Source organism: Drosophila elegans, unplaced genomic scaffold, assembly GCF_018152505.1.
Source record: "Drosophila elegans isolate 14027-0461.03 unplaced genomic scaffold, ASM1815250v1 contig_133, whole genome shotgun sequence".
Lineage (NCBI taxonomy): Eukaryota > Metazoa > Arthropoda > Insecta > Diptera > Drosophilidae > Drosophila > Drosophila elegans.
In genome coordinates, this window is record NW_024545499.1 from 104626 (window position 1) to 126750 (window position 22125).

At 40.3% G+C, this 22125-nt stretch overlaps 1 protein-coding gene across 2 annotated transcripts in view; it reads right to left on the reverse strand.

Moving 5' to 3' along the window:
- The window catches only part of LOC108141599 (5-hydroxytryptamine receptor 2A), a 63537-nt gene extending 42450 nt beyond the window's left edge, over positions 1-21087 (reverse strand). Inside the window, exons 1-2 of one of the 2 annotated variants that reach the window (XM_041707325.1) lie at positions 20797-21087; positions 2159-2288 (exon numbers count right to left, since the gene is read on the reverse strand). The gene's annotated coding sequence lies outside the window, so the exon portion shown is untranslated. The remainder of the gene's footprint in view (positions 1-2158; positions 2289-20796) is intronic. The other variant, XM_041707324.1, reaches the window with a different exon arrangement.
- Between the last annotated feature and the right edge of the window lie 1038 nt (positions 21088-22125).

The window sequence follows — 22125 nt, forward strand, 5'->3', positions numbered from 1 at the left end:
CTAAACTATTATTTGATATTTGCAAAATTCCGCTTCTACACAGAGTAATTTCCCTTTTCTATTTTCTATACATGAAATCAAACAGATAAAAGCGCTGGTTTTTTGGTCAGCTTAGAGTTTTGGTCTATGAAAAATATAATAAATGTAGCTAAAACAAACAAATGCCAACAACAAATGTTGTCCATGTCGGGCATCAAATGGAATTGTAATTCGATTAAATATTTCGATACAACCAGAAGTTTTGATGCATGCCACCGCAAGCCCATCAAAAATTTAAACTGTGTACTTTGGTGGAAATTAAAGTCGCTTTCTGGGACATCGAATGAATTAAAGGAATTTGTGCAGCAATGTCTCGGACCATTATAAAATATATGGCCCGGAATTGTTTGGCTTTTAATTACTTTTGAGCATCGTTGTCTGGCAGCTCGCTGCCCGTATTTATATCTCAATATTTTTTTTCTTAATGTCAGGACGGCGGCACGATAATAAATTTCTTCATACAATATCCTGCATTTAAATAACACTTCCTGCACCATGTCTAGGCCAAGGCATCCGTCCACGTCCACGTCCATGTCCACGTCCACGTCCACGTCCATACGTCAGTCCCGATGCGCCGCCCGACGTTTTCCAGACAGTGAAATGAATTTATTTGCCGCCGGGCCCCGCCAGCAGGGGCCCAACTCCAGCAACTGCACTCCGGTCCTCGACCAGTTGATTTTGCGCTGAATGGCGTGCGAAGGCACTTTGCTTCATTACTTTGTGTATTCCCCACTCTAGACATCCTGCTCGTCGTCCTCCGCTCTCATTTTGTGCGCCCAAAAGTGTGCTGCGGATTCATGTTTATTTTGGCTAGCCCAGTGAGGAATGGGCGGCGGCAGTGGGCCATCTTTGCCACACAATAAAAATTTATGAGCCATGTGCGTGTGGCAGTAGCCAGCCCTTTCCCATTCACCAGCGACAGAGAGAGTGCGAATCTCTGGCATAAATTTTAAATGTGCCGCAACTTGACATGCTTTCTGTACTTTCCCTTTTCCCCGCTGTCGCCGGCACTTTCTCTTTGCGATATGCAGGTATTGCAGCAGCTGCATCTGGGCTCTCCGCTTTTCTGCATTATGCATGACTGATGACTCAGCTTGCAGGCGGCAACTTTAAGAGGATGTGGTGTGGCAGCCACCTTCCGTCATCCTCGATCAATTAGTCATAGAGCAGGAAAAGACAGGGACGCCCTGAGGGGTTTCCGGTGTTAGGGATCTTAAAAAGGTATTCTCTGCGTCCAAAAACAAAATTACATACAATATTAGGAGAAACAAGAAGGAAGCTATGGTTCCCCGACTAAAAAAATCCCTTTACTCAGCTATCAAATTTCAAACAAAATGGTCCCCCACGAAAAATCGGAATTTAGGTGGCGCCATTTGTCGAACAAAATTGCAGAGCGTCGGCGCAATAACTTCTAAAATAATAGCTCGATTTTTTAAATCTTTGTGTCTACCGTGAGATATGACCAAAACACACACACACAGAGTCCAATCGCTAAGATCTAACATGTCTGAGAGAGACGTGACATTCGTTTGCCATTTGTGGGCTTTAGAGTGGACGTGGCTCCGTTTTGAAATAAACTTGCACTGCAATTCAAATCCCAAATCAAGCTTTTATAGTGTCCAAGAGCTTGGCTTTCGTACAGACGGACAGACAGACAGACGGACATGGCTAGATCGAATATATATATTTGATAGGGTCGGAAACGCTACCTTCTACCAGTGACATACTCATTAACGAATACAATACACATTTCACTCTACAAGTGACGGGTTAACTAAAAGATAGTCCTAGCTTATTAGCAATGTCTAATTATTTAAGAAACTTTTCAAAAATATTGTCCACTCGCATGGCTCAAAACATTTGAATTTTATATTTTAAAGATAATAATTCAATTTTTATATCAAAAATAATGGTAGCTTAAGACTTTTAATTTTTAATGAATATTTTTTAATAAATTGGTATTTAAAATAACATTAGACTGTTTATAAATGGTTTTAATAACTATAAGCAATAAATAATAATTTTAACAATCATATATGAAATGTGCTAAATATTAAATCGTATACTACTGTAGTCAGTTAGTTGAAAGAAAACGCCTACCATAATTTTTTGGACTCACCCAAGCAGGGAGATGATACTCCTTCAAAGGATACGCCATTTCAGCAACGGGAGCCCTCTTGTGAAGATGGCCAGCAGACAAGAAGGCCCGAACCCAAGGCAGACGGCTCCGCCATAAAGATGATTTTACGCTTTTGCGCACAATTTACGAAAATAAAAAAAATGTATGAATATGTGTGCCAGTGCCAAGATGTTTTTGTGTGTATAAAGGTAGCGGTAGCTCAAAGATTTGTGTGTCAGCCACGTGTGCGACGTGATTTCTTTCTCATGCAAATAAACGTGTAACAAATGCCAGGGGCGCTGATTTTGAAGGGGTGAAAAGTGGCGTACGGAAATGAGGCTGCCTGGTATTGAATCTGTATTTACCAGTGGAAAGGTCGGTAGGACCTCCAGTCCGCATAATATTAAAATAATTATTTAAGTTACGGGATTAAACATATTTGATATTTCCCTGAGCACCATCCTTTAATAAACTTTTATTCTAAAAAAAATGCTAACAAACTTGTTTTATTTATATTTTTAAATAAATATGTAATTTTATTTAAGACAAAAACTTGTTTACCGCCTTTTCGTACACATCGTACATTTATTTCGCTTCTCTTAAGCCTTAATTCCATTTAATTTCTCAGTTTCTGTGAAGGCCGACGCCTTAATTGGCTTGACCACTGCACTGACTGACATGCCTTCCTCCTCCATTTAAGTCCAGGTGGACCGCAGGCGGTCTGTCAGACACTTGGCCACCTCCACCACCTCCATCACCTCCATCACCTCCACCAACACCACCAGTACACCTCAAAGGGCCGCCAGCACCACCGCAACCACTTCACACAGGTTGACGCCCCGGTGAGGGCTTTGATTAAAAATTTATTAATATTAAACTTTGCGCACGCATTGACAGCCATCACGGCCAACAACATACAAACAGCGGTAGTATCCAACTAGCAGCTACTTTGCATAATTGCAAATATAATCGGGCCAGGCGGTGGACAACTCGCCGGGCGGAAATGTGGGCGGCGCTGGCTTTAATTAAGTTGTTAATATTAATGAGGATATTTTCGGCCTTCAGCGGTCTGATGTTTGATTTTAATTTTGTTATTAATCAGCTTTAAATATATTTAATTAAGTTTTCTGCGCCGGCCGGGCTAAATATGTTGAATATTTCAATAAACAGTAAGCGGCGGACCCCGGGGAGAATTCTTGTATACTAGATGCTAGATGCGGCTAATAATCGTTATTGAAAATAGCAGTCCAAAAGATTAAGCGTGGCATCAGCCCGCAGGACTTGTTACTCTGGATGGGATTTGGTTCACTGGTGTGGGGTAAATATTATTACCATAGCGTCCGAAGAAACTTTTATCGACATTTAAAGCAGAGCCCAAAGTTTCGCCCCTCGAAAACCGGCAAACTTTTTGCTCTGCTTCGAAGGAATTTTTTTCAATTTGCTATTGGAGAATTTCGTTTTCTTCGCCTGGTGCTGGGTTTTTATATTGCAAAGTTTCTTTCTACTAAGATCCCGTCGTCAGAGCTTCATTGGCATAGCCCCGAGGCACCGTTCCACTTCCATTTCCCTCATATGTTTGACACTAACAGATTGCGTGGGGCAGCTGCTCGTTGTTCCTCGCTTTTCCGCATTTCCGCTTTTCCCGCTGCCCTCGATCATGGACGGTCACTTGTCATCTTGAGTGGTCGCTCATTTGTCTGCACAGCTTTTGGAAATTCGCACTTTATTTACGCAACATGCTGTCCCGAGTCCAGGGATTCCGAGTCCGGGGATTTCGGACCCTCTGCCGCCCGGCCATTTCAATTTTTCATCTTTGCCTCCCCGACAGACCGTTTATCTTTTGATTTGTGTTTTGGCTTCTCCGCTCCCTTTGTGCTCAAGTGTTTACAAATGATTTGCTGTCCTGCTTGTTATACTTTTGGCCAGGACTTCGACTTCAGGTTTTTCCTGCCAGTTTTTTTTTTTTTTTGTTTGTCGGGTAGGTTGCCCCGAAATGACTCGAGTGAGTTGCGCTTCCGGCTGTTTTGCAGCTTGTTGGCTGCGAAACGTTTCAATTGAATCGGGTGACTCGGAGGTGCGAGGCCATCACATGCCGCCAGCCAAATCAGCCATCGACCCAACTCATTTGCATGCGATTGAAATTGAAAAGCGGTACTGCTTTCAAACTTCAAGCCACTGGCTGTGGAATTCCTAAAGTCGGCTTTTAGTACTCACATCTAGCCGTAGGGCAGGGCAGCCGCAACAATCATTTTAGGAAACTGGCCAAGTTCCAGTTCGGAGATTGCAAATCGTAGCCAGCGAAAATTGAGGCCCTGTAGTGCTGTCGTGTCTTGGCTCAATTCCAGCCATTGTCAACTCATTTTGGTCATAAAAAGTACACAATTAAAAATTGGTCAAGTTTTTCAGAGTTTATTTATGAAAGCTTTTTAAAAATTGTTAGAATTTATATAACTTTTGTACCCCTGGTATTTGAATTTTTAATTAAACATTTTTTTAAAACCTTTATTTAGTTAAACAGGTCTAAAAATTTATTCAAATTTTATCTCAAGATGCAAAGCTTGTAGTAATTTCCATTTTTAAAATTTATTTCTTGGTAAAACCTAGATTTCTAAATAAAATACTAAACAAATAAAGTTAATTTCACATTTCGGTTGAAATTTTAAAATATGAAACATATTTCATTGTTTTTCCAATAGTTTTCGAAATGCTAATATTTTTATGTCCTTGCTATGGGTATTACTTATGTTATTTTTGACCTTAAGAAGGATATATTTTCTTGATCAGCATCATGTCTATCCGTCCGTTCCGTTGCTTCTGCGCAACCTAGTCTCTCAGTTTTAAAGCTAACTGCATGAAACTTACCCAAAAGTTGTCGTTCCATGTGGTATATAAGTCGGATCAAGCCGAATCGGAACAAAATTAAAATACAAAAAAATTTAATATATTATTTTTTTTCAATTTCTTGTTTTGAATAATCTTCTTATCTTATCTTAGAGTTACGGTTTTAATTAAAATCGTACCACGATTTCACATATTACTCCTGACTACCAAATATTTATTATGTTTCATATATTTATTATACAAAATATAACTGTAAGGAATTATAATAGATTAATACATGGTATTTGTAAGTTGAATTTAACAATTTAAAAGGTACATATTTAGATCTCAGTTGGTTTGCAAGCAGCCTGAAAGAACTGTGGTAGCGTTGTGCCATAGTAAAGCTCCTTTGAGCTGAGGAAACATTTTTAAGCGCCTGTCAAACGATTTATGTTGCAGCTAAGCTCAGTTTTCGTTGCAAGATATATATGTTTAATCCCTGCAACGCCGATTTTGCAGTGTAGGTCCGACGGGAGATGCCGCTGCTGAGCTGCTGAGCTGCTTAATGTGTGTGCGCTCATGTCGACGGAGACGATAGCTGGGCTGCTTCGAATCTGGCGCCCGGCGCTCGTAAAACCAGAATATTGGGTGTACAATGTGCGGGGGTTGGGGGTGATGGTGGGAGGTCGTTGGATTTCTGGGGACTCCAAGGGGGTGTGCATTTTGTGGCTGTGCGCAATTAAATAAAATCGACTTGTGCAACCAGCCCCTCCCATTCCACGGCCGAGCAGCATCCACCGCACCCACCGCCCCTTGGATGGCCTTGTCATTGTTTGCTGATGCTGATGCTGTAGTTGTATGTAGTTGCCAAGCTGCACTCAATGTTTATGAACAGTTGCGCTCGGCAATTGTCGTTTTTACTGCCAATGCCATGAAGTTTTAAGAGGCAGCCATTTCAGATGCACTTGTTGTTCTTGTGTTCCGCCGGCTCACAAAGCCCCGGGATCTCGGGTGGGAGCATATGCAAATCAATTGCTTGAGCACTAGTCCGACACAATCAGTTCACCTTAGCTGTTTCCCAGCCGAGGTTCAAGGCATCGGTTAGCCCGTGTTGGCCAACAAATTCCAGCACTATATGTGCGAATAAGTATAAGTTGGCCCAAATGCGATTGGCCAGGACGATGACGATGGCGAAACAATGAGCGTCCTCAGCCGCAAATCCCTGAGCGAGGTGTGCTTGATTAGAGGCAGCAAAGTGCTTAAGTCAATCTTTTTGCCAAATCTATAGAGCCAATAAACTGGGCTTAAGTGCCTCAAAGCAATTACTTGAAGTGCTGCCATTTGAAAGAAGATTGGATTAAATTGTGTTATTATTTATTTTCATTTGGCAATCACTTTCCTTCAGTTAACAACTTGAGATTATCTTAATATTTTCTATTGCTATTTTATTTTCTTTCCAAGACCCATTGAACCACTCTCGTAAAAATTTCAATGCAGGCTCTGGCATTTTATGTGCTAAACAATACAAGCAACACACAGATACGCACGCATACAGCTGTGCTGTGTTCACACACATACCAACAAGCAGCAAAGCCATAACAAATGAAAAGCAAACTTGCGGCTTGACATTGATGAATGCACGATGAGATTTATGCTCTGCCCCTAAATGCGTATGTGCGCGTATCTGTGCTCCTGCCTCAGTGACTTTGTCTCTGTGTGCGTCCCACACACACACACAAGCACACAAGCACACACACTAAAAACACTCGCAAAGGCAGTCTGTCTGGCTGAAATAAATGTTAAGTATACGCATAATAAGCGCCACACTATGTTGTTGTTCCCGCCGTTCACCTTCCCATTTCCCCACCGCCTGCGACTGTGTGTGTTTTACTCATTTACGCACTTTAAGTCGCTGGCTCAACACATTCACCTGTTTGCGTATGGGTTGCTGCCACTTCTCTGTTTACCTGGCAGGCTAGAGGAAAAAACTAGGAGAACAACACTCACCAAACGAAAGTAAAACAGAGAAGACACATCACTTTTACGTTGGGTATTTACACATTTCTGTTCCCTGCATTAGCTAATATAGGTGTTTAACGTTTCAGGTAGGGAAAACTTTAATAAAGTATATTTAAAGGACAAATATTATAATTAGTAGAACAAAAATATTGTTTTAAATTTTCAAATATATTAATTCAATATTTGTTTCGTTTTTGCTTTTCTTTAGCCATAAATGTATAAATCGTAACACAAAATACAGACTTCGTTTGGACACTTAAAAGCCAATTAAATTAAAATTATATTAAATTATACAAAATAAACTTATTCTGATCCAAAGAATTTCAAATTTTTAAGCTTTAATAACTTTTCTAGTATATCCCAGTTTCGTTATGAGTGTTTCCCACCCTCAGTGGATTCTATTCTGACGCTTTTATTTTTAATTGTTTGTTTATTTGCTCGACGTGGCTAAGAGCCATGGACTGGACTGCTGGAGCGCGTAGTAGAAGTCTGAGTTTTGGAAAGCTTTGCGGCACTGGTTTAGTTCTGCAGAGGCTTCCTATGGCCATGGTTTTATGGATTTACTTTTGGTTCTGGCTCGGCCCCTGATTCACCTGATTATTGTTTTTTCTGGGCAGCGAGTTCAGCTGCAACTGTTGCTCGAGCACTTGACTCGACAGTTTTAATCGCATTATTATGCGAGGGGGGGAGGGGAAGACCATGGACTGGCAGGTAATGAATGCCAAATGCCGGGACCTTGACAGGCCATTCAAGTCCAAGTGCAAGTGCAAGTGCAGGACCAAAGCAAATAGGCTTCATTGTCTATGGACAGTGGCGAGCTAAATGGCAAATGTCAAAAGTTGGCTTTAACTTGGCACCAAATGGATCTACTTATGGTCTGGCACACATTTCGTGTGTGTACAGATGTACTTAAGCTAAGTGCAGGCGAGGTGCATTAAGAGCAGCTGCTTGTTACCTGGTCGGAGCAATTAACGCTCCAGCAGCAGTAATTACATATGCTGCATACAAGGGAGTGCTGGGGAACAGAAATTAATTAAAATGCAATTAATGGGGGCCTGCTGCCCACTTCAGTTTGTTTCGTTTTAATGGTTTATTTTATGAAACTGCTGCCTTAAGTGCTGTGAACAAAAAATGCGAGCAGAATTCAAATAAAATATGAAGCAAGCAAGGAAAAAAAGAGAAGAGTGGCTCTTTCGTTGCGTATACGCCGCGTATGCCTTTTGCTAAATTCCTGCCGCATTTATTCGCATTACTCCACAAACTGGCTTTTCCCCGCGCAGTCGAGAGCACTTTGCTTAATTGATTATGCCCTAAAGGGGAGCGGAAAATGTGCATATGAAAAATCAGTCCTTCAGGTGTTCTGTCCTTAAATTAAATACAAAATAAATTGGCAGTCTACGATTGAATTTATTTTATTAAAACAAGAGGGTCCCTTGCTCTATTCATATTTATTGTCAAAAGCCCTAGGTCTGTTATATAGTACCCCAGTTATCAATGTTTGAAATCATAAAAAGTGCTAATAAATATTTATAGTTAATGCTAGTTATGATAAATTTTTATAATTGGAATATAACAAGTTAAAATTTTGGCCATTCTGCATGCCAATGGCATGCCAAGCTATTTTACACGATTTTTCAGTCATTAATCACCATATTCACTTCAATCCAATTTAAAAAAAATGTGTTTGCACTTCAAAAGTTAAGACTTGATCTCAAACTATTGGTTAATTTTGTTTAACATTTAGCTTTTAAAGGCTGAAAAACTCCTGCCACTTTTTTTTGTAAAAAGGGTTTATAACTTTGGCTTGTTGCCGCATTAAAGGCTTAACAGCAGGCATGTAGTTGGGCCGTGGGAATTTTACAGCACTCCCAGTTTAATTGCAGCTGGCCCAAAGCTCTTGCCGATTCGGGAAATCTCTCAAAAGGCGGACTACAAACCATTTGAATCACACACAGAAAAAGGGTTTCAAGGGAAAGGGATTCGAATGGGGGATGGGAATTGTATGGGGTGCGGATTGACTTGGGGCTTCCATCATAAACAAGCCTTTCCCATTGAAAAGTTAGGAGGCCGTTGGGGCGTGGCTGAGTTTTTTTTTGGGCATTCAGCCTTTTCTGCTATTATTAAAATGTTTGGCTCCTCGTCCTTTTCATCTCTCTGTCGGTGCGTGTGTGTCTCCTTATTTTGGTTTAACTTCTGCGTTTATGCCAGGCCAACATGCTTTATGTCTTCTTTGGCTTATGTGCTTCTATATAAAAGAGATATTTACAAATCTGTGAGTTTGTGTGCATTACGAGTGCGCGTATTTTGCGTAAACAATTCGAGTTGTAAAATGTTCCTCTTCCATTTTTTGTAGGTTCTTCTCTGGGGAATCTGTTTTGTTTATTTCCCCGTATTTTTTATTTTTACTTTTTCGGCTGCTTCCTTTGATTATGCGATCTGTGAGCTCTGCCCAATGATGTTTGCTCCCAGTTATGGATAATGCGACCGTGGGGATAGATGACAGCCCTTTGCCAGCCCTCTCGAATGCTCACTTCTCGCCCTGGGGACCGCAGTGATCCATGTGGGGACCCCAGTCAAGTGGAAATGCTTATGGAGTGGAAGTGGAAGCACTTATAATTAAAAAGCGAATTCCTGTCACTCGTGAAATATCTTTGCAAAGAAAAACATTCAAACACTTGGCGAACATTTCGACAAGTCAGCAGCGACATCTTGGAATGCGTTTGTCACAGGACAATCAGGTGTGCTTTTCCGGGGGCTGCCAACTCTCCAAGGACCATAAACGCAATAATAACGCACATGAAGCATATTTTACACATGTCTTTGTCGCATTTATCACAATGGGCACGGCCAGAGCAGGGGGAGGGTAGATGCTCCCCATCCGCCGACTGGAAAATACTTAAGCAAACACGTCGCATTTTGTGAACTTTTATTACATTTTTTGTTGCTCCCGAAATGTGTTTGCCAATTGTTTGTCCTCAGTGGCGCCTCCATCGCCATCTTAGTCTCCGGTAATGTGGCAAAGTTTTAATAACTTGGCCTCTGTCTTCATGCACAGGTGAATAATAAACATGTTGACAGTCATAACGTTCTTGGGGGAGCACTGGTTCAACACATGTCAACATGTGGCGTCGAATGATATCCTCAGGTATGTCGCGCAAAGGGCAAATGGAGGCTTAGGTAAGCGGCCAGGTCAATAGCCAAAGGGCTTCTGGCTAATCACAATCGTACATAATGAATTTATGGGCGAATGATTTTTGTATTGTTCATGTCGAAGAAATTGAGTTGCTTCTTTGAGGTAATAACAATGAAAGGGAGCAATAAAAGATGGAATTGTTCAGGAGTAGCATTTTAATGGAAGCTTATGTCATTCGACATTTCATTTTGATAGGTACAGCCAACTGTATACGAAGATATAAATATATTTTGAGTACTCGGCTTTGATTTAGTATAAGTACTACAAATTATTGTAACGTTGTAAAAATATCAAACATTTTGAGCTAAACTTTAAGCTTTAGATTTAAATATTTATATTAAAACGCCCAGCTGCGCATTAAATTGTTGGTAATTTTCCAACAGTTATACGCACATATGGTATGCAGTCCATACTTTGAGATTGCTTAGTGCTTGCGAAACTTTCCTCGAATTTCCTGATTAAATTATTGGATGTCCTAACGACGTATTCAGATGAAATGGCAAACACTTGCGAAAGTTCTGTGCTCACACGTCGCATGAGTAACGTGCATAGCGCAACTCATATTCATTCCCCGCATTGATTGAATGGTAAAGCACCGGTTTCGTGTCTGTTTGCCTCACTCTTTTGCTCGATATGACTAGAAAATCAATTGATTTCGATGGGCGCTCACATTGCTCATACGCAACGTGTTACGATTGCAGGCATCCAAGCTGGATGCAACTGCAAACGGATGAAACTCGCCCATGCTTAGTTGCGTTGCCTGGCTACTGGCGACCTGTATGTGAAACGAAGGGTTAGTTGCGGCGCAAAAAGTGAAAGGCCTGTGTGAATGGTGAAAGCACTTGGAACGCGTAAAGCAATTAACACGCAATTACCATTTCCACTTTGCCATGTGACAGTGTTGACATTTCTCACGATTCATTCTCGCTTTTCCCACTTTTCTCGCGTTTCCCTTGCCCTCCATCAATCCTTCACATGGCAGTGCGTGTGTGCAGGAGGTGAGGAATATGTGGACTGAGTGGGGGCGTAATTGGCAATGTGTCTGCGCGTGAAAACGCTGCGGCCACGTTGTCGCAATACAATAAAAGAGTGTACAAAAAAAATTGCGAAATAAGGCAGGCTTCCAGGAATGCAAATGCTCTTTCAGAAGAAAATTTTCCCTAATGCATATAACATAAAATTGGATGGCACTCAACAGTTATTCTTGCACATATTTGTTAAAACGCAGATCAATCCTAAAAAGCTTCTTTAAAGTCTTAAGTGCTCGCTAGTAAATGTATTATTTGTTATTTAAATAATTTTAAGCTAAGGAGAATATTTTGTATGTTTTAATAAACCTTATTTTCTTTGCATAGAATATAAAACCTAGTTAAAATTCTTCTTTTGTAGAGTAAAAGGCATTATTAATAACTAAATTTTTATATTTTATTTTAGATACAGAAAACGGCAAATGTGACAAAGCCTTTCGAAAGAGTATAGAAATAGCGCGAATCCCTACCGTGGACTGTGGGGAAAATGCTTTTGGTTGTAGCTATATGTCAAAGTGAACAGATAACAAATGACAGGACACTTCCCCCAAGCCCTGACCAAAGCCGAAAAGTGTTGGTCAAAATGATTTGCTGGCATTCCTCGGCAGCCTGTGTTTGTGCCACTGATTGTTTTTGCTGCTCGCTGCTCACTGCCTGCTGCTCGTTTGCTTTGTTGTCCAACTGAAATCACTCAAATTGTCACTTGCCTCAATAATTAACATTAATGCGTGCCCCGGCCGTCTGCCAACATAAATAAGTTAGGCAAAAGGCGCTGCGCATCCCGACAACTGCCATCTGGTGGCTCTGGCGGATTGCGGGTATCATCAACAACATGTTTGCTTTTTAATTACTTTGTTTACTCGCAGCCGAATCGAGGCATAATTAACTCAAATGTCTCTGGCTGCCTGGCAGCGCAATTAAACCAAAACTTTTGGCATTGCAGTTGACAAAGGCGCTCACTTTGAAGTCACACAGAACTTTACATGATCGCAAGTTTGGAGTCATAAATTTTGATTTGCCAACAAGAAGTAAAAGCCTTAATCTTAAGGTAGTAAAGGCAGAGAGGTAGGGCAAAGATTATGAAGCAAACAAATTTAAGCCCGTATAAAGACCTTTTAGCTATTAAGCTAACGCTACACTAAAAGATTATATGAAATGATATATTAAGCCATGTAAAACATTTACTTACAGTTAAGACAAATTAACCATTTTTTTTATAATATTTTTAGTATTGAAAAACATTGGATATACTGTCACTCTGAATAGCAAGTTATGCTTCAAAGGGATAATATTTTAACATGATATGTACATCACTACATACTAATTCTTAACCACTAAAAAAGTTTACAAAAACTTTATTACCAAAAATCCATATTAAATTCTAACGAATTTTGTATCTTATATTAGGTAAATAAAGAATATTTTTTTGTTTTATCTAATAAATGTAATTCCACCCTGTTAAGCTCCCATAATAAAATATTTGCACACCCATTTAGACGGGTATTTCGTTGGTCGATCCATTTTCGTGCTCTATTTATCAGCCATAATTTCTGGTGGTAGGCTATAAAAAAGCGAAAAGTTTTGTTGACCATAAAACATCGACGAGAAAGTTCTGCATATTTATGTGTATATAGTATTCTAGTCTGTGAATGAGGGGCGTCAAACCCTGTGCCAACAGCCATACTGAGGGAAGAATGGATGCTGTTGGTGTAATTTTTGCTTCTAGTTTTGTTAATTTTACGGCTCCACTCTTACTCTTTCTTTGTGCGAGCTTGTGGATGTGTGTGAATGTGTGGTGGCCATTAAATTTTGACATATGCTACATGCAGACATAAGGCATTGCCTCTCCCTCTGGCCCACTCTGTGCGGATTGCAATTTACGAGTTTTTTCTCTTTTTGGCCATTTTACATTTGGTAAAACAAACACGTTTCCATTAAAAAGTCTGCGTTTGATGGCAAGCCAAGAAATTCGTTGTATGGTGATGATGATGATGATGATGGTGATGCTGGGCGGTGGCTTTGAGGCGGCGCCTTTCAGTAGGCGTGCCACTGGCAAACCCAGCTCAAGGTCAACAGCTAGGGCTTGAGACTTGTGCCAAATAACGGCGAACATCACTTCATGCATGTTTGATGCAGTGCCACTGGGCACAAAGATGAAGAATTAATCGAAAAAGTACGGGGCGGGTGGTGCCACCCAATTGCCCAACCCAATTCGAATTAGCCCGACAAGCTGCGACATGAGATGTCTGCATTGATACAAGTAATTACCTTTGGCAACAATTAGACTCGGATTTGTAATGACCCTGGTCGTGCACCTGTTACGGCGGCAATTAGTCGAATCAATTATATATATACCCGACTAATTGCTCTGGCTTTAGCTGCGCTTTGCCGCAGTCGAAGATGTGGCACGTGGACGAACGTCAACGGGGGGTATTCTTTAAAGGCCGCCCCGAAAAGTGGGCAACGCTTTAAATTATGCATGGGAAATACGCAGAAGCCCAAGCGCCAGCACAAAATACAAATGCAAATCTGTTGGCGAGCAGGTGGATGTGGTATGGACGGGAAGGCGGTGGAAAAGCGTTGGAAAAGCGTTGGAAAAGCGGACGAAAAGCGGAGGAAAAGCGGAGGAGATCTGAGACGTTGGGCAAGTTCAAATCGCAGCAGATCCGTTTTGGAATCTCGTTTTGCAGAGCTTTCACTTTGGCATGCTCCCATTTTGTTGCTGGCCGGAAAATTGGGCACGAAGCGAAGTGAATTTATTTTGTCATTTTGCATTTGTGTGCCAGTGTGTGAGCCTGAAGATGATAACGTCCTTAAAGGGACTCAGTCGCATTAAAAGCGAGATAAATATTTTGCCCTGGTTAAAATATTTGTATGATATTTGCCTTCAACTCAAAGAAATTGAACAAATTTTTGTCTGAGACCCTCGGGGACTTATGCTACCTCCTGGAGAGCATATTACTCTCTACGAGTGTGCTATGTGCGAATCTGAAGTTAACTAAGACTCTTGATTGTGGTTTCTCGTTTCTAATTTCGACAAAGCTCAGGTCTTGCTGTTTGCGGTTAAGATGATTTCACTTTTCCCAGGAAATTTATACGAAATTAGAAAATTGAATACGCCCAAAGTCGCAGTCAATGCCAGAAGGCGAGGAAAATAAGGCAAAGAATGGGCGTTGCGAATTGGAAAATTTAATTTGCAACGGCCGAAGAAGTTTCTCCAGCAACGGGCACGAAAAAAAAAAATATATATAAAAAACCGAATAAAAAGGAAAAACAAAATCAACTGACAAATCTGCACACAATACGAGGACATTGTCATCCTGCTCATTGCTCGCTTTTCCCCCATTATCCCCCCTCCCCTCTTAGCCATCATCCAGCCGGCCGAGGGAAACCCGCCTTGGCTTATTGCTTGAGGTCTTTCCTGCTTCGTTCTTTTCGTTTTGCGGGTTTTAAAGACCCGTCTTAGCCGGCTCTCGCTTTTGGCCATCTCCGTCTGCTGCCGCTCCTTTTGTTCTGGCATTCGTTCTCATTTGGCCAACTTTTTTATTCTTTTCGCCATGGTTTCGGTGCTGCTGTGGATGCTCTGCGCTAAACCAAATTTCAATTATTTTGTTTGTTGCCATTTTCATTACGTTTCGCTTTCATAGTCGCCGCCTGTCAGCGTGTAACAAAGCGTTGAGCGCAAAATGGTACGAAAAATGGAAAATTGCTTATAATGCAAACACTGGCACACACTCGCGCAGCACTAGTCACAATTCAGAGCGGACATTGTCCCTAGCGACCGCCTCGGGCCTTCGCCCCTGCCCCCCACCGCTCACCGCCCCCTGTCCACTGTCCACTGTCCACTCTATTTTGCGGTTTTGTTTCGCGCTCTTTTGCGGCAGCAGCGCCCCTTTAAGCGACATTAAACTGTTCCAGTGGCATAATGAACTGGCCATTGCACGGAGAAAAATAAATTATTCATTTAATTTCACCTAATTAAACGGTAAACGGGAAACAAATGATAAAATAATCATTATTATAATTTAAATAGGTCTATGCATTTATTAAAGAAATTATTTTTCTAAATTATTTTTCGAAATTTTTTGACCAATTAATAAAAGGTCTTAAATACTATTGAGAAATATTATTTTCTAATATTATTTTAGTTAATAATTAATTTATATCTTAGAGAAACTAAATAGGCTAAATGAACTAAAATCACAAACAGTTTATTTTTCTTTGAGAGTACAAGTTTTTAACCATTACTTAATTACATTAAAAATAAATTTTTGCTTAAACATAAATGTAACAGTTAATTTCCCGCCCATGAGCACCTATGGTATAATAATATATTTTAATGAGATATATTTTTTTCGGTGTGCTTACTGGCCATACATAGTGTAGGAATAGCTGAGGACCATCGATGCGTGTAGCCTGTACTTTGATGTGAGCATGGGCTCCGTGCGCTCCACCATGTCGCCCTGTATGTCCTGTGTGTCCTATATGTCCTATATGTCCTGGCACCCGGCTACTGCCCCCTGTCAAATGCAGCTTTTTGTGTACATTTCGCTGGCTTTGCTGCTGCTCTCGCTCTCATTCCTGTTCCATTTATTTTGGTTTTCGGTTTTTTGTTTTTTGGTTTTCGTTTTTCCATTACCATTTCTATTTCGCCTTTTTGTTTTTGTCACACACTCACGCGGGTCCTAGGCCAATTCGGATTGGTACGGGCTACGCTTAAAATTCCAGACACTCCTCGGAGTTGTTTTCAAATTGAAACTTGATTATGTTCTCACAGACAGATCTCTGCCCCGCCGGCATTATCTTTACATCCATAGTTCGGGGCGCTGCGTCCGTTCCATTTCGTCCGTTTTATCGCGCTCCGCTGCATTGTAAATATTTTGCTTAGCCGCGCTTTGACACCAGCTGACACGCGAACGCCGCGGCAAAATATAAATAAGTCGCCGCTGCCGCTCTGATAAACTAAGCTCCTAGTGTACATAACCATGTATATATGCGGGCCCTCATTAAAGTCAATTTTAAAATGCGGGACTCGGGCTTGGTTAAAATGTGGAGAGCTTGCTTTTATGGCACAGTGATATTGGTTATTTTCGGACTTTGTTGAGTGCATACCAAAGCTGCAGACTAATTTTATGTGGTGCTCTCGGAACACGGAGACTCATGTTTTTCTTATTTGGTATAAGTCTTTTGTCTGGGTAAATTCTTTTATATTAAAATGATAATATGGTAAATTTCAGAAAATGAAGTCTGTGCAAAAAGATTACCTTTATTTTTCAATAAGCTGACTAAACAGAAGTTCAATTCCTAAGCAGCCAGAATTCAAATTTTCTTCCTTCAGAATGAGACTAAGAAAATATTTGTTCAATCGATATTCGCTGGAATTTAATATTGTTTTCTCCACTTATAGTCGGTTTGAATACAAATTCGCATTCTAGTGCCAGCTTGGTTTGCTTTGCTCTTGCCACACTGACAGCTGCCTTTCAAATGCAAAATATATTAGCAGTTTTCCGATTTGTATTCGCCCTAGCCTTTTTTTTTATATCGGCAGTGGTGCATCTTTCAGATCTAGGACTTGGACTTTGGCGAAAACATTTGTGCAGGAAATGTGTTTTTAATGAAGCCTTTCACCAGTCAGCCGGCCTGGCTAATAAAGAGTGAATGGCGGCGGCGGTGACCCCGCCCCTTGCGTTCACCTTTTCCACTGACGAGTCGTCGTCAGGTCGTCGAGCGGTCGTCAGAGTTCTTAGAGCTCTGCTTTTGTTCGCTTTTTCCTCGCTTTTCCTCCGATTTCCCCTTTTCGGGGATTTTATGGGTTTTTGCCGTTTGCTGTCGTTTGCTTTTCCCTTTTCAATAAATCGCAAATGGCAATGTGTCCCCTTCGCGGAGCAGGGTCTCGAAAATAAGAAGGCGAATCCTTGACGGGCCAAGTTTATGCAAAGTAGCTTTTAATATGTTTACGACTAAACATTTTTCGGCTGCTGCCGGTTTCGCATCAGGTTAATGTCTACTCTTCGTCTCGCTTTACCCGTCACTCCATGGCGGTCCTTCAGGTCCCTCCAGGTCCTTCCTGTCCTTCCCCCTTTATTGCACAATTTTTTAATAATTTCTGCCCTTTTAAAGGCAGAAATATTAAACTTTACTGCTGCGGCCGCACATTTCGCTGGCTGGCGCAGCCATTTGATTGTAATTTATTTCGCCGTAGCCGACTCAAAGTTGAAGTGGCTCCCACATTAAAATGGAGCGCCGGCGAAAATTAAATGTTAATGGAGTCGGATGTAGCAGCGCAAATATATATCTTGTACATTTTTAGGTACACAATCTACCCCGCCAACGTTGACAGTTCCATTTCTATTTGCAAAACTTCCAAAAATGTTGTTGTTTTTGAAATTAATTAGTATTTAAGCTGCTTAAAAGTTTCCGGGTCAGTGCTGAATTTAATAATAAACAATTCTAAGGCTGGATGGAGCCAGTCTTAGGCTAAGCAGGCGTTACAACTCTGCCCAGCGAGTAAGTTGGAAGTGCTCTGGATTCTTTGGAGCGACCAACGCGGCGTATGCGTAATTCGCCACTGGTCAAACACATGGCTGGCAATTGTTTAATTTATGCCGCAGCACGTCGGACGCTGAGCTCATTTGATGGCTGCAGGGGATTAATGCAGCTCACCGACTGACTCATAAAACTCGGCTCATTGCCGCAACCGACGCCCAAATGCTGGCAATAAAAAATTTTAAACCCTAAATTATGCACAGTGCGAGGAGCCGGGCCCAAGGGCCTGTGCATTAGATTTGCGACCCGAAAGCCAGTCAAAGTTTCAAACATTGTTCGCATATAATATAGGAAAAGTTGCACATAAAGGGAGTCGGGACAGGGGATGGGTATAAAGTGGAGCTGGAGAGCGGAACGTGCCACTTTGCCACTTGATGATGAATGAAACACCTCGGGGATGTGTGCGCCTCGTTGACTGTGGTTTATATTTGGGCTACAACATGGGTAAAGGTCCCGCCCGATACACGCTTTTTATGGGGCTCACTACTTTGAGCCACGGTTTCAGTGGAAACGTTAATCTTATTTGCCATAGGAAGACCGGCTACACAGGAAAAAAATAGCTCAGAGCTTGTTTATATAACAAAAATAACAAAATTGCACTCTATTTTGTTAACACAATGGTGTCTAGGTTTTATTAAATAATATTCTGTTCATGTTTCTATGCAACAATATGGGTTTCTTATCAATTATTTTAATTTATTTCATACAAAATGATTGTCTTTTTGGATAAATACACTTACTTTTTAACTTTAAAAGGCCATATTGTAATTAAGTGATTAAAAAGTAATAAAAGATTAAGATTATAGTTCTAGAAATAATGGACTGATTGTGTTTTTGCCAAAGTTAAGGTGTCAATACAAAATCAATAATTTTGTTCAGTGTTTGTTGCGTGTGCGTAAATAAAAGTAACAAATGTCGCCCAAAAAACTTAGCGCCAAAGGCGCATATTTTGTCTACTGAAAGCATGCCGGGGATTTGCACAACTCACAGTAAAACGGATTCAAGGAACTGAGTTCCGGATCTCGTGTGTGTATGTGTGTGTGTGTGGGCGAGTGTGTGTATGTGTGGGCGAGTGTGTGTTGGCCAAGTTTTGGTGCGTGAATTGAATGCAAAACTCGAAAGTTAAATATTGCACGCTCCGTAGGCAGGCGGCTTTGCTTATTTTTTTTGTCAGTCTCTTAAATTTAATTAAAGAGACAGCCGGAGCAAATGCGATTACATCACAGAAAACTTTCAACTTTGCGCCAAAGGAACGGGGCCGAGCACGAGAACGAGAACGGGAACGAGAACTGCCAAAAGTGTTTTGCACAGTTTGAAGGATTAGCAGGGAGCAGGATAAGGGGCCACATCCTTAAGCCTCCCCCCCTGTGTGCCCACCCGACAATCTGGATCTTCGCCTGCAGCTGTCACTGGCTCACATAAATCTAAACATTCTGATGTTCTACACGCTGGATGGCATGCCAAGAGCCGCCCGCAGCCTGCGACTCAGGTGAGTGACTACCAGTCAGCAGCCAGCCCCCTTAGACCTCTACCGACCCTCCCTCCCATCCAGAACCTGGCTAACAGAAACAGCAGAGGCTGGCTGCTCTGGAACAACATATCTTTGCATACTTGATGGCGCATAATGGTGCAAAAAATTGTTTACATGCATAGAGCAACACAAAATGTTTTGCATTTACATAATTTTTGACTTTTCAAGTCGCAGCGCATTTTTCGTTATTTCTCCTGTCGGCTTGTGCAGTTATGTGAACCAAGAGGATAATGGAATGAGCTATGCCGCCGCGACTGCCAATGAAATATGCATGGAAATTTTCCGTCGAAAATGATATAAATCCGCAGTCAGATAAAATTAGCAATACATAATAAAGGCCATCGGAATCGTAAAATTCAGCAAAGCCATTTGGGGCTCTTTAAGTAAGCAAACATTATTTACCAAACCATATGTTTAGCCAGTTTCCATCGCAAACAACACAATTCTTAACTGTCAAATTTGCTTTTAAATTGGCCTTAATTATTTAGCTAAATTCAACTGATACGTTGTGCATGTTGCATTTACCAAAAACTATTTGATAACAAACTAAAATGTTTGGCTTATACTTCCCAAAGTTCTCTCCAATTTTCACTAAAATAAACGCAGACATATATTGCAATTTGAATCGAAAAACTACCTTTTGTTTTCTTTTTTGTTTGAATAACTCAGTACAACTAGTATTTTCCTGGTTAAATTTCTAATAAACTTTTTAATGTTTTAAATAATTCAGTTTTAATGCTATTTGCCTATTAGTAATTATACTCGTCAAAAAGTGTAACAAACTTATCAATACTTACTATCTATAATTAAAGCTATAAAATAATATTTTTGGTTTTTTCACTTTAATTAAAACTAAAATCGGTTTTCAATTAAAATCTGATTAGTCAACCCGTAACTTTTTGTAAACTTTTAATCACTCATTAAAGTAACCACCAACTATTTGCTACTCTCTGCATGGAAATAATTAGCTTAGATATTTTTGCTAAAATAATTTCCCACAATCAGTTTGGTGTTTTGGCATATCTGCCTTGCTATTTTCTATTCAAATAAATTTCATTACCTTTAAATTAACTTTTCATCTAATTAAGCGAGTAATAACTATGCTGATAAATAAGCGTTAAATAAGCTAACAATTATATTGCAAAATATATTCGTTTTAATTTTATAGTTCATTCACTTCATTTCAATATTTCGGTTTTCACAATTTTATTGCCATACCGTTACATATATATATATATGAGAATAATTATTTCATTACAATCTAATTATTATGAAAAGAAAATGAGCTACCAATTTGAATTCTAAATTAATTTCATAGTTTGTCTTCAAAACTATTTGGTTTAAGGTTTTAAAAAATCCCACACAATTTTGTAAAGCCTTGCACTTAAAAATTTTATTTTCTATATAGTGTTGTTTGTAGAAATCTCACTTTCCATAATGTATTCTTGCCACTTGTGTGTAATTTTTATTTTCGTGATAGAACTTGGCTCAAAACACTTACTTTTTTTATTGTGTTGCTCCTTTTAATGCTTTTTTTTCAATTTTCCTACATGGTTTATTTCTTCAAATATTCGATGGATTTTGCTGGCATTGCCATTAATTGAAAATGCCGCCAAAATTTGTTTGCACCGAGCTCATGCTTCACACGCGCGCTGATAAGAGCGTTTAAAGTTGGCCAACACGCACACACCCGCAGCCGCGCACACACGAACACACACGAATTGGGCTAAAACTGATGCCAGTGCCGTTGCCGATGCCATTGGCAGGATGCGAGAGTACGTCCAGTTGCGCGCTGTGCCATCGACAAACTGATGATAAACGAAAACTGTTTATCAGCAGCAAGCGTCCGCTGCCGCTGCCGCAGTCGCCGCCGGCAGAGTCACAGGCAGCGGCGGTAGCGGCAGCAGCGGCTACGTCATAGCCAGGGCAGCGGCAGCGCCCGAAGGCAGCCTCGTTGGTTCCTGGCCAGCACGAAGCCCCGTTATGGCGCTCTCTTAGCCAAGTGTAGAGTTCCGCTCTGGCGAAGAGCGCGCCGTTCGCAACTCTCCCGCTCTCTTAGCCGCCTTATCAGTTGTTGGGATAGGCTCGGCGGCCAACTGATAGGCGCTTTCGACCAAGTATCCTTGACGGCTTCAGTGCCAGGTATTTTCACTCGGTTTTTCCATCTAAAATATTAGTAAGTCGAAGAATGCTAAAAGTGTTTTGTTTAACTTATTGGTTTCTTTTAAAAAAGGAATGACAGCAATCGTTATTTAGTCTTTTATTTGGTATAATTTCGGGATAGGGGTTAAATATTTTTTTTAGTTTGTAAATATTAGGCAAAAAAGTCATAATAACGATTAAATTTGTTAATTTTTGGTATCATTATGTATCATTTGGTACCATTAAGTTTATTCGTTCTTAAAGAATATCATATTTTAAGCAGTAACATAGTTTGGAAGATTAATAAATTTTTCTTATTAAACATACTGTGACTATAAAGTTGTACAATATTTGTTAAGCTCATGTATTTTTAATCTAAATATTTTAAAATATAGTACAAAATCTAAAAAATATTGTTTTGTCTTATTTACTGACTGTGTCACATATGTTAATAGTTAAAATACTTTAATTTAATGCACACATAAGCAGAAAGAAAAATTTTCCAAGCAAAAAAAAGCCATAATGTGTGTTAAAGATATACAAAAAGAAATCCAGAATAAATAAACTTTAATTGTCTATTTGTCTAAAAAAAATCCCCGCTAGTTGGTGAACTTTTTAATACCAACCGTCTAATTGAGTTAAACGCCAGTCACAGAGTTTGGTACTGTATTTCGCTTCCGTTTTTAGT